Source organism: Trachemys scripta, chromosome 1 (genome assembly GCF_013100865.1).
Source record: "Trachemys scripta elegans isolate TJP31775 chromosome 1, CAS_Tse_1.0, whole genome shotgun sequence".
Classification (NCBI taxonomy): Eukaryota; Metazoa; Chordata; order Testudines; family Emydidae; genus Trachemys; species Trachemys scripta.
In genome coordinates, this window is record NC_048298.1 from 164,966,188 (window position 1) to 164,976,224 (window position 10,037).

Sequence of the window (10,037 nt, forward strand, 5' to 3'; positions counted from 1 at the left end):
ATAGCCCACTACGCCACACACTCTACCATTCTGTCTCTCTACCCCAGCGACACTCAGACTGAGGCTCACAAGCTGCAAGTGGCTCTTTAATGTGTCTCCTGCGGCTCTTTGCAGCACATGATATTAAAACACTGTGTGATTTAATTATTAACCAATCTAAGTTATTAACCAGTCAGGATGCTTTTACCATGTTATTAACAAACTGTAGTTGATAAAATAATAATACTTGGTCAGTCATTTTGCTGTGAGAATAATATATCTATATCTATTTATATCTATCTATATAGATATCTATATATAGATAGATAGATAGATAGATAGATAGATATAGATATATATCTCAAAAAATAGTAAATGAAACAATGAATTCAATGAATGTGGCTCTTTTGGGTAATGCTGATCACTAATTTGGCTTCTGAACCACTGAGGTCTGACAATCCCTGCACTACACAGAGTATCTACTGCATATAGGAGTATAATTGCCAACCTCATGGCTCACCTCCCATTGTAATGTGTTAACTGCAGCTCAAGGGTCAAATTCTGCCCTCAGCTGTACCCAGGTAGCCCCATTAAAGGGGTTTGTGAGTGTAGCTGAGAGCAGAATTTGGCTTTGATCATTGACAAGAAGCTCAAGAGTTGGGTGAGTCCTTTCTACAGTGTGTCCTGAGCTTTGGGAACTAGAAGTTCTGTATTAGTTTGGCAAAAGGGTGAGATTATAGTGGGGCAAACCTTTTGGGTAGTGACCATTTAGCAATCGCTCCCAGAGCCTGACACACATGCTCACCAAGACTAGTGGATGTTCCATTCATTGTACCACTAGATGCACAGCTATACGTCATGCAGGTGCACAGACCAGACTGGCAACATTGCACCTCTCCCAGCTGCAACTGTGGATCACGGTAACATCCTTCTGCAGAAAAGATATGTCTCCAGTATGAAGACATCAGAGTGTGCAAAGCAGCACATTCAATTTTTTTAACTGGCCTGATACTTTCAGAACCCCCATATATTATCAACTAATTTATATTCAGCCCAGTTATGGGCTTGATTAAGCAAGTACTGGGTGTAATTGCATAGCCTGTATTATGCAGGTCAACTAGAATATCATAATGGTAATTTTTGGCCTTAAATTCTATGAACCTCTTTTATTCGTGTCAATAAAGGAGTGTGGGGAGCAACCTATTGCAGGTTAACAAATTTTGCATTTCACTATAAGGGATAAAAACTCCAGGGATGCTGCATCAAACAAACATACTATAGCAGCAACCATTATAATGGTCCTGTTCTAGGGAGAAGAAGCGAATATTTCCACTAGTTAAAGCAACAGGGGAATGTACAGTGGATAGGCACAATACAATAGCTAAGACTGGACTCTTGTGAGTTCAGGGAACTAGTGGCCCTATGCTTAAGAAACGAATCATGGTAACTTTAAAAGCCACAAGTGACCAGGACTTTTATTTGATGTGCCATTTGAAAAATGGCATCTCTATCATAGATTATAAAGCTCAGAAGAGACCATTGTGATCATTTAATCTGACTTCCTGCATAATACAGACCACAGAAATTCACCAGGAATGCATCTGAAACATTGAGGCATAGACTAGCATTACTCAGGAGCAGAGCTTGAGCTGTTGCCCGGCTACCGGCTAATAAGCATTATCTATCCACCCCTTTTGGTCAGTGTTTTGACTCAGTCCTCATTACTTTGTATTTTTTCCATCATCACTTCCATAAGTCCCATCATCCCCATGTCCCTACACAGGCACATGCTGAGAGGAAATGCATGGGGACTAGCTCCCCCTACAAATCACCATGTAGGTGCTACTCAGCCCCACTTATCCACCTAATGCACACAGTACAGAAGCAGTTTGATAGGATACAGCACCTCCTACAGTGAGAAGAAGTGCTCCCCTGATATCAATAAGCCCCATCTTTTCACTGATTGATGGGAGATGCTGTGTCCAACCAAGCTGCTTTGGTGTGGCACTGAGACAGCACAGGCAGACAGGAGAGAGACCAAGTGGGAAAAAGTAAGTACAAGTGTTAAAAGGGGTGGGGGAAATGTTTAAGACATAAGGAGGAAAAAGTGTCAGAGGAGGATAGCATGTAGGAGGAAATACAGAAAGCAACAAGGGAAAGGAAAGATGGACATCAGTGAGATTTAGGAACCTTGTACTTAAGTGCTGTCCTGAATTGGGACCATAAGGAGAAGAACAACAGAAACAAGTGAAAAATTACCGAGAAGAGGGAGAGAGAGGAAATCTACCTTACCAAGAGCAATCAGTCACAGATTAAAGGAACTGCTTCAAGATGAGCCAATTCAGGCATTAGGAAGTTTAGGAGTGATAAAGGAAGACCAAGTCATCTGCCTCAAGGTAAGAAAAATGGTAAGGGAGAAACTTGAAAATAGAAAAGACGCAGGGGAAGCAGAGAGGGAAAGGTGTCGGCTCTTCTTGTTAGATGGAATATAGCCCAAACAGGCTATGTTTAAGGTTTAACCCTATGATTATTTTTCACAACAAACTGAACATGTTTACTTACATTGGTCAGGCTTTAGCCAATGGTGGTCAAGAGTGGTTTCTTTCATCTCCAAAATATTAAAAATCCCAGAGCTCTTTTTTGGGGGGAAAGGGAAAGAAATGTGGATTGCACCACACTGATCCACGCCTTTGTGACAGATGGATGAAATTACTGTAACTTGCTTTACTTGGGGTTATCCTTGAAAATGATTTGTAGGCTGTAGCTGTCATAGAACATGGTATCAGGACTACACAACAGCCTTTATCTACAAGTCAGCAATGCCCATGTGCACAACCTTCACTGGCTGTACATAAGAAATGTTAGCAACTGCACATCCAAGTCTTACTGTTACTACTGCAAGCATTAAATAATATAGGACCTGTCTCCTGGAAGGTTGTTGCCTTTATGTGCCATTGAACAACTGCACTAGATGAAGCTGGAACTGAATCATCCTGAGGTGTAATTTAGCTGTAGTTTTTGGATGATTAGAAATCAGGTCCTTCTTTGTTGCGGGTCTGCAACTCTAGAATACTCTGCCCATTGATATGTACCAATGTAAGGCCCCCTATTCAGGACAGCACTTAAACTCATGCTTAAAACCAGGCATGTGCTTAAGTGTTTTGCTGAATCAGAGCCTATAGCCATAGTATCCTTCCAATCAAAGCTTAAGACAGTTTTTGTCTTCTGCTTAGTTCTTTCGGGGCTATCTGTGATTTTATTTATAGAATTGTAGGTTATCAGGTTGAAACTCTTTCCACAGAATTAGGCTTTATTGGGGGGTGTGTGTGTGTGTGTAAAAGCACAAAAATATTATTATTGTTATTACTATCTTTTTTTAGGCTAGGTCCTCTGTCATCCTACTCCCTGCCCAAATACATCCCTAAATTAGGGATACAGAGTCTCCAGCCAATCTTGTTTCTCTTGACATGTCTGTCCCCCTGCTTCTTTGCCCTTCCATCCTACTAATTTCAAAACATCTTAAACCCGAACAAGGCTTTGCCCCTGGATTGTGTGGAGGTAGGATGCTAAACAGATTACAAAATGCTTGACTAATAAGAGGTTTGTTTTTGTTTTCCCTCACCTTGAAGTTCCAGCCTACATGCTCCCCGAAACTTGTTTTTTTCCCCAAGTTTGCTTTGAATCCATTTCCCCTCCTCTTTGGTATTACACTAACCTTTCCATGCCATCAGGAAATTGCTTAATGCATTACTGGAAGGTGTTCAAATACTACAGTAATGAGTGGGGTATATAGAATAGAATAGAAAAGAAAATGTGCACAATTATACATCTGAGCCATTATTATATAACAGTTGTCTCTGATTTTCCCCCCCTTTCTCTTTTCATCTCGCTTTTTGACATCTTTCCTCATTCCTCTGTCTCCCTCTTTCTTTCTCTCTTGCACTCTATCCCTCATTCTTGGTAAGTACCTAATTTACATCCTATCCAAGTCCCAAAACTTCAGATTAGGCCTGGGTAAAATTTTCTCAGTGAAACCCTGAACCAGGCAAAACCCTGTTTCGGAGTTTGAATATAGAGACAGTATGGGCTAGTGTTTGGGGAGTCAGCTCTAAATCAGGAGAGTTGCACTCTTTCTTCTGTTACTGAATCACTATGTAACCTTGGACAAGTCATTTAATCTCTCTCTGTCTCTTTTTCTGCCTATGAAATTAGGATAATAAAATTTATCCACCTTTGTAAAATCACTTTGAGATCCTTGGATGAAAGATACCATCCAAGTGGTGAATATTATTATTATTTAAAATGAAATTATGGAATAAACTCACTGAGTCATGTGCAAAACTTTTCCGTTGAGACTTGAAGCAAAACCTTTTGTTGTCTCTGGACAGGCATATATTTTTCAAAACTGAGTTTTGTGGTTTTGTTACGAAACTTATGACAGTTGGTCACGTGGTCTGTCTTCTGGGCTGAATGAACCCTCATGAATTCATACACAATGCACAGAGCTTAATGAATCACACCACTTAAGTTTTGGTTTGCCTTTTACTGAAGTGAGTTTGCATGAACCTGAATTTCAAGGGGTGAGGAACCCTGTGAATTGAAGCCAACAAAAAAGTTTGCCCAAACCCATGTGAACCACAACCAACAAGTTATGCACAGCTCTACTACAAATCCTGCCCTCAATACACATATGCAATTACCTCTGGTTCTCTCCTGGGTATAAGGACAGGGATGTGGCCAATGAGAGCCTAGCACTGCGTAACCTTAGCTCCATACTTCCTAACTCTTATGGTTTACACTACTTGTGACTCTCACAATTTTTCCAAGTCCAAAAGTGGCTTGATCTTTATAATCCTTCAGGTTGAAGTGAAAACATCTCCTCCCAGTGCTTGCACACTTGCCCTCTTACATCCCATGTGAGAGGACTTGTGGTTAGAGAAGACTGAAACTCAAAGGACTCCTCAGTTCTATTCCCAGCTTTTGCTACTAACTCTGTGTGTGATCTTGGACAAGTCACCTAAATTCTCTATCTGTTCCCCCATCTGTAAAATATGGATAATGATATTTCCCTACCATGGGTATGGGGAGGCTTAATTAATTAAGATTGGTAGGAACTTTACAATGCTTAGGTGGGAGATGCAATGCATTGTGTTATTTAACTCTGGGAATGGTTTATGTTTAAGCTAAAATCTCAACAGATTGCGGTGGAGACAATTTTGATTGGGCAAAAAATCCTTCCCCCGCAAGATACAGAGTAAGCAATCTGATTTTTTTATCTCCCCCCCCCCCCCCCCCGTTGCTTATTTGAATAATTCCTCCCCACACTGGGATCCTTAAAAGAAAGAAAAGGGTTTGATTGCACGGTGCTGTCTGCACAGCTTCTCCCTCTGCCATTTTACTGGGACACAGCAGACAGCTTTCTCCCTGCCCCCAACTCAGCCTGGGCTTTTTCCTGTCTCTGAGCTCCCCCAGTACAGCGGCGAGCTGAGCTGCCTGCCTGGTGTGTGTGTGTGTGTGTGTGCAGCTAGGCCTGTCACTGGAGTTTTAGTTTGCATGCTGAAGAAAGGAGGCGGGGGGAAGGCGGAGGGAGGGGGGATGTCTTGTTTGTGGCTTGTCAGCAATTGCTTGAGACAAGCTTCCATGTGTGAAAGCTACTTGGCATGAATGCCTGGGCTGTACCAAGTGCCGCGGCAGCGAGAGGGGGAGGCAGAAGGAAAACAGATCAGGCCAGAGCAGACAATAGGCCCCTAAAGTGTTCCCCCTAAGTTGCTTTGATGTTGTCCTAGTGTCTTGGTAGCAGGAGGCCGGGGATTGCAGGCGCAGGGTCTCGTTTTGTTGGCAGCCGCGGCCCCCCCTCGCTCGGCGGAATGACTCCCCAGGAATCCCGCTCCTAGCAAGGTAAGAGCCGGCAGCCGCAGACCCCGCTCCCGGCCGCGGCGGAGCCGCCTGAGCGCTCCATGCTCGGGGGCTCGTTCCGCAGCTGCCGGAGCCCGCTCCAGTGGCGGCGGCGGGGCCGGCCCCGCGCTCCGCGCTGCCCGCCGCCGGAGAAGCCCCGCAGCCGGGCTGGCTGGAGACCCCCGAGCGGACCCCGCCGAAAGGCGCGCGGCGGCCCCCCCCCCCCGCCGGGGCAAGGGGGAGGCTGGCGGGGGGGAAGCGGGGCACAGCGGGCTGCTGGAGGCCTCCTGCCTCTCCGGGCTCGGCTGCGGAGCCGCCGCGATTGCATCGCACCCTGCCGCGTCCCGGGAGCTGGGGAGGCGATGCACCAGAGCTGGGGCGCTCGCAGCCCCTAGGCTACGGGGGCATGGCAGGCGGTGGGAGAGCTGGGGGAAGCCAGAAACTTTTCCACTGCCGGGGGTGGGAGGACTCGGTGGAGAGTTTGATCTCTCGCCCTCTGTGCCTCAGTTTCCTCCCCCCCCCCCAATCTGCAAACAGGACGTGGTGATAGTGACCTACCTCAAAGGGGCGAAAATCCATAATGTTTGTAGCCTGCCCTGCGAGCCTCAGGTGGAAGGTACTAGAGAAGGACAAAGTAAAATATATTATTTATTATTAAAGAGACCCTGGCAGAACCAGACTAGAGAGCGCAGATCCAGTGTCTCAGCGTGGCTAAAGGAACAAAAAGCTTTTCCCACCTGTTGGCTTCTGTCCTTGTGTCTTTTTGGAAGATTTATTGGCCGATTAATAGTGAGAATGAGGTGGGAGGAGAGATTGGAGGTTTTCTTCCGCCTCCCCCCTTGTACATCTGTTAAAGAAAAATAGTGAGATGCCAGGGAGAGGAAAACCCTGGGTCTTTTGTCACTGTGTATCCCAGACCTTGTGTTTTTTGGACCTAACTGAAGCAAGGCAGATCTGTAAACTGCCATAGGGCTGGAAGATTTTTATTGTGGATTTTGGAGATTAAAAGAGATTTATTTACAAATGCTGTTGATCAGTGAGTAAATATGTCTGTGTATGAGGTCTGTTTACTCACTAGTGGTTTTGTGGCTATAACCTACTGCTGCTGAGGTGATGCTGTGAAAGAGCAAAAAGGGAGAGGGGGTGATGCCTGAATCCTGATTCCCAATCCTTAAAAAAATTAAAATAAAAAATTGTTCTTGATTTTGTGAATTTTATTTCTTTTGCGATAAATTCTGATATTATTTTACTGAAGCAAAACTTTGGCTCTAGGTGGATCCTCCTGATGTCTTTTAACTTTATCACCTACCATAATTCTAGGGTTTTCCTGATTCTTGCTATTTGTTGAAAAGTAATTTACAAGAGCGTGAGCTGCACAAATGTTGATCAGCCTAAGGTCCTGACACAAGCTAGGACATATAGGAGTTGGAATAGAGAGAGAGAAAGAGAGAGAGAGAGAGAGAGAGGGTGGGGTGGGGGGGGATTCATGCTTTCCCAATCAAGGCCTGGAGGAAAACATCATGTGTTAAAGAATCTGAGCAGAATGGGAGATGTGGGAGGGAGATGAAATTGGCCTGAGACCCTCCTCAGTCTAGCAAGGAAGATGGAGGCTCTGTATGGTGCTGCAAAAAAATGTGAAGGAGAAATTCCATTCAGTTTCCCTCCGCCTCACTCCTTGTAAAAAACAAAACAGAAAGCCCCCACCAAACCAAAACCGGTATTTGATATAACATGTGCTGCACTAGCTGTCTCACATACACTCTACAGCATTAAAGAACACAGTTATGGAGATAAATAATAGCAGAGGGAGAATTTGAGACGTTTAGTCAGAGGAGGAAAAAAAAAAAATTTCAAGTCAGATTTTAGATGAGACTGACAGACAATGAGGCAGAGGGATCAAGGAAGCCTGTTCCAGGTGGCAGGACCTGCAGAGGAGAAGGCTCTGATGCTTATGGCATTGAGATTGGATGAAGAGATGGAGAAGAACCCAGTGCTCGATGGACAGAGGAAGCAGGGAGAGAGGAGATCCAAGAGACAGGCTGGACCAACTCCATGAAGGGTTTTTAAAAGAAGGGGGAATTTTGAAGTAGATCCCGACATGAATAGGGAGCCACTGGAGTTGTCTGAGGGCAAGTGTGATGTAGCTGTACTTCATTGCAGATAGGAAAAGGGAGAGAGCAACATTCTGCATATGGTGGGATTTAGGCGGGCCATAGAGAAAGGTAGAGTACAGGGAAGGGTCTTGCGGCCTGCAGCATGCAGGGGGTCAGACCAGATGATCATAATGGTCCCTTCTGACCTTAATGTCTATGAGTCTATGAGTCTATGAGTCACTATGTCAAGGCAGGCGGAGCTGAAGGCATCGGTGAGGTTTTTAGCAGGGGCCAAATCAAGTATCTGGATAAACGGAGATCTTCAAGGTCTGCCTCTCATGTTAGTGATTTGTTGCTGAATTTCTGTTTCTATTCTGGAATCTGGTAACAAAAAAATGATCATCCTGCACTCCACATCCCCAAATAAATATGTGTATTAAATACATCTTGTTTCATGTGCATGCCCCTAAACACTGCTCCTCGGCACACATACGTTCACAATGACACCACATGCGTAGGTTCATGTATCTACACAGCATGTTATTCTTGCAGAAGGGACAATGCACATGGTTTATACACAGGTATGGCCTGATTCTCTATTGCCCTGCAACTTGTGTTAGTTTACGCCAGTGCACAGTGGATGCAAAACGCTGTAACATCAGAATGATAGCCGTTTACACCCACTTTGTGCTGGTGCAAATGTCTACACGAGATGAAGGGCAGTTGAGAATCCGATCCATGTGTTCTATACGATAGTGATTATGTACGTTACAGTGGTCCTGTGCACCTAAGAAGACTCTCACCACAGCTGCTGTTCTTGCACATTTGTGAAACAGACATCACACACACAAACCCTGTACTACAAAACTTTTACACCACACCTCCCCCTTTCCAGGAGTCAAACATACCACAACTTGTTCTCATTATTAAGATGTAAAATAGGAGGAAAGGCAGTTTCTGCTCATGGGATATGTGCATATCACACTTTTCATACAGAAGGAATACACACAGTCAGTGTTGCACGTGTTTAAATTCAGCCCAGGCTGGCAGTGAGTGAAAGTTACCACCTGATGGCTTGTCCATGTCCTGTGTGGCTTCAGTTTAGTTCCTAGTGGATAAAGGTCAGGTCACCAAACAAAACCCAACAATAGTGAGCACTAATTGGCCCCTTGGTGGCAGTCTTAGCAGAAAGGCTAAGGACTGAATGGGCATGAAAACTGGGGTGGTGAACCCACTGACCAAATGTTCAGAATCTGCACATAGTGAACAGTGAATGGGAGATGACAAGGTCAAAACTAGCACTGCATTATGGGTGTCAGAGCAGTCCATGCTAGGGGCGAGGAGAGCAAGATGCTGCTTCCTCTTATCATCTGACGACTCAATCTGCTGTCAGCACAGAAGGAAGGCTTGTGCATATTTTATGTCACTTTCCTCCTTCCAGGACAAACTGCTGATCTGATCAGATCTGCACTCTAAAATCGTAGATGCACAGATTAGTAAGTATGACCTGAGGCCAATTACAAGCAGTGGCCTCCTGCCTCTGTTTCCTTGTGGACATCAGTTGCACCCTATCCTGCCTTGCAGGGGGAGCACATGCAGAACAAACCATGTGTGCTCCTCCTAAAGTACAACACAGGATGTAACTAGCTGGATGGAGACAGAGGCAAACAATGGTAATGTGTCAGGAGGACATGGGGGCAAATCGGTCATTTTTTTCTGCTGTTTGGTGATGTTTAAAAGGAGACTAAAGTAGCAATTTGGTTTTAATTTTGAACCTTATGTGAGTTGCCCTGGTCAGTTGGCGCACGCAGGATTTTCATGTACAGTTTAGGATCTGTGGGGGTTGGCAGTAAACAATTATATTTTATTTCTTCAGACTTAGGGTTACCATATTTAAAAAATAAAAAAAGAGGACACTCCACGGGCCCCTTTCCCACCCCCTTCCCCGCCCCTTGTCCGCCCATTCCCCGCCCCTTCCCCAAAGTCCCCGCCCTAACTCCCCCTCCTCCCTCCCAGCCACGCAAAAAGGGCTGCCCAAGCGCTACCGGCTTCACGGTTTGCGGGGCAGCC

At 45.0% G+C, this 10,037-nt stretch overlaps 1 protein-coding gene across 1 annotated transcript in view; it reads left to right on the forward strand.

The window, feature by feature from the left end:
• The first annotated feature begins 5,621 nt into the window (after nucleotides 1-5,621).
• BCL9 (BCL9 transcription coactivator) overlaps nucleotides 5,622-10,037 on the forward strand; it is a 74,993-nt gene continuing 70,577 nt past the window's right edge. The window contains exon 1 of the mRNA XM_034792052.1: nucleotides 5,622-5,877. The gene's annotated coding sequence lies outside the window, so the exon portion shown is untranslated. The remainder of the gene's footprint in view (nucleotides 5,878-10,037) is intronic.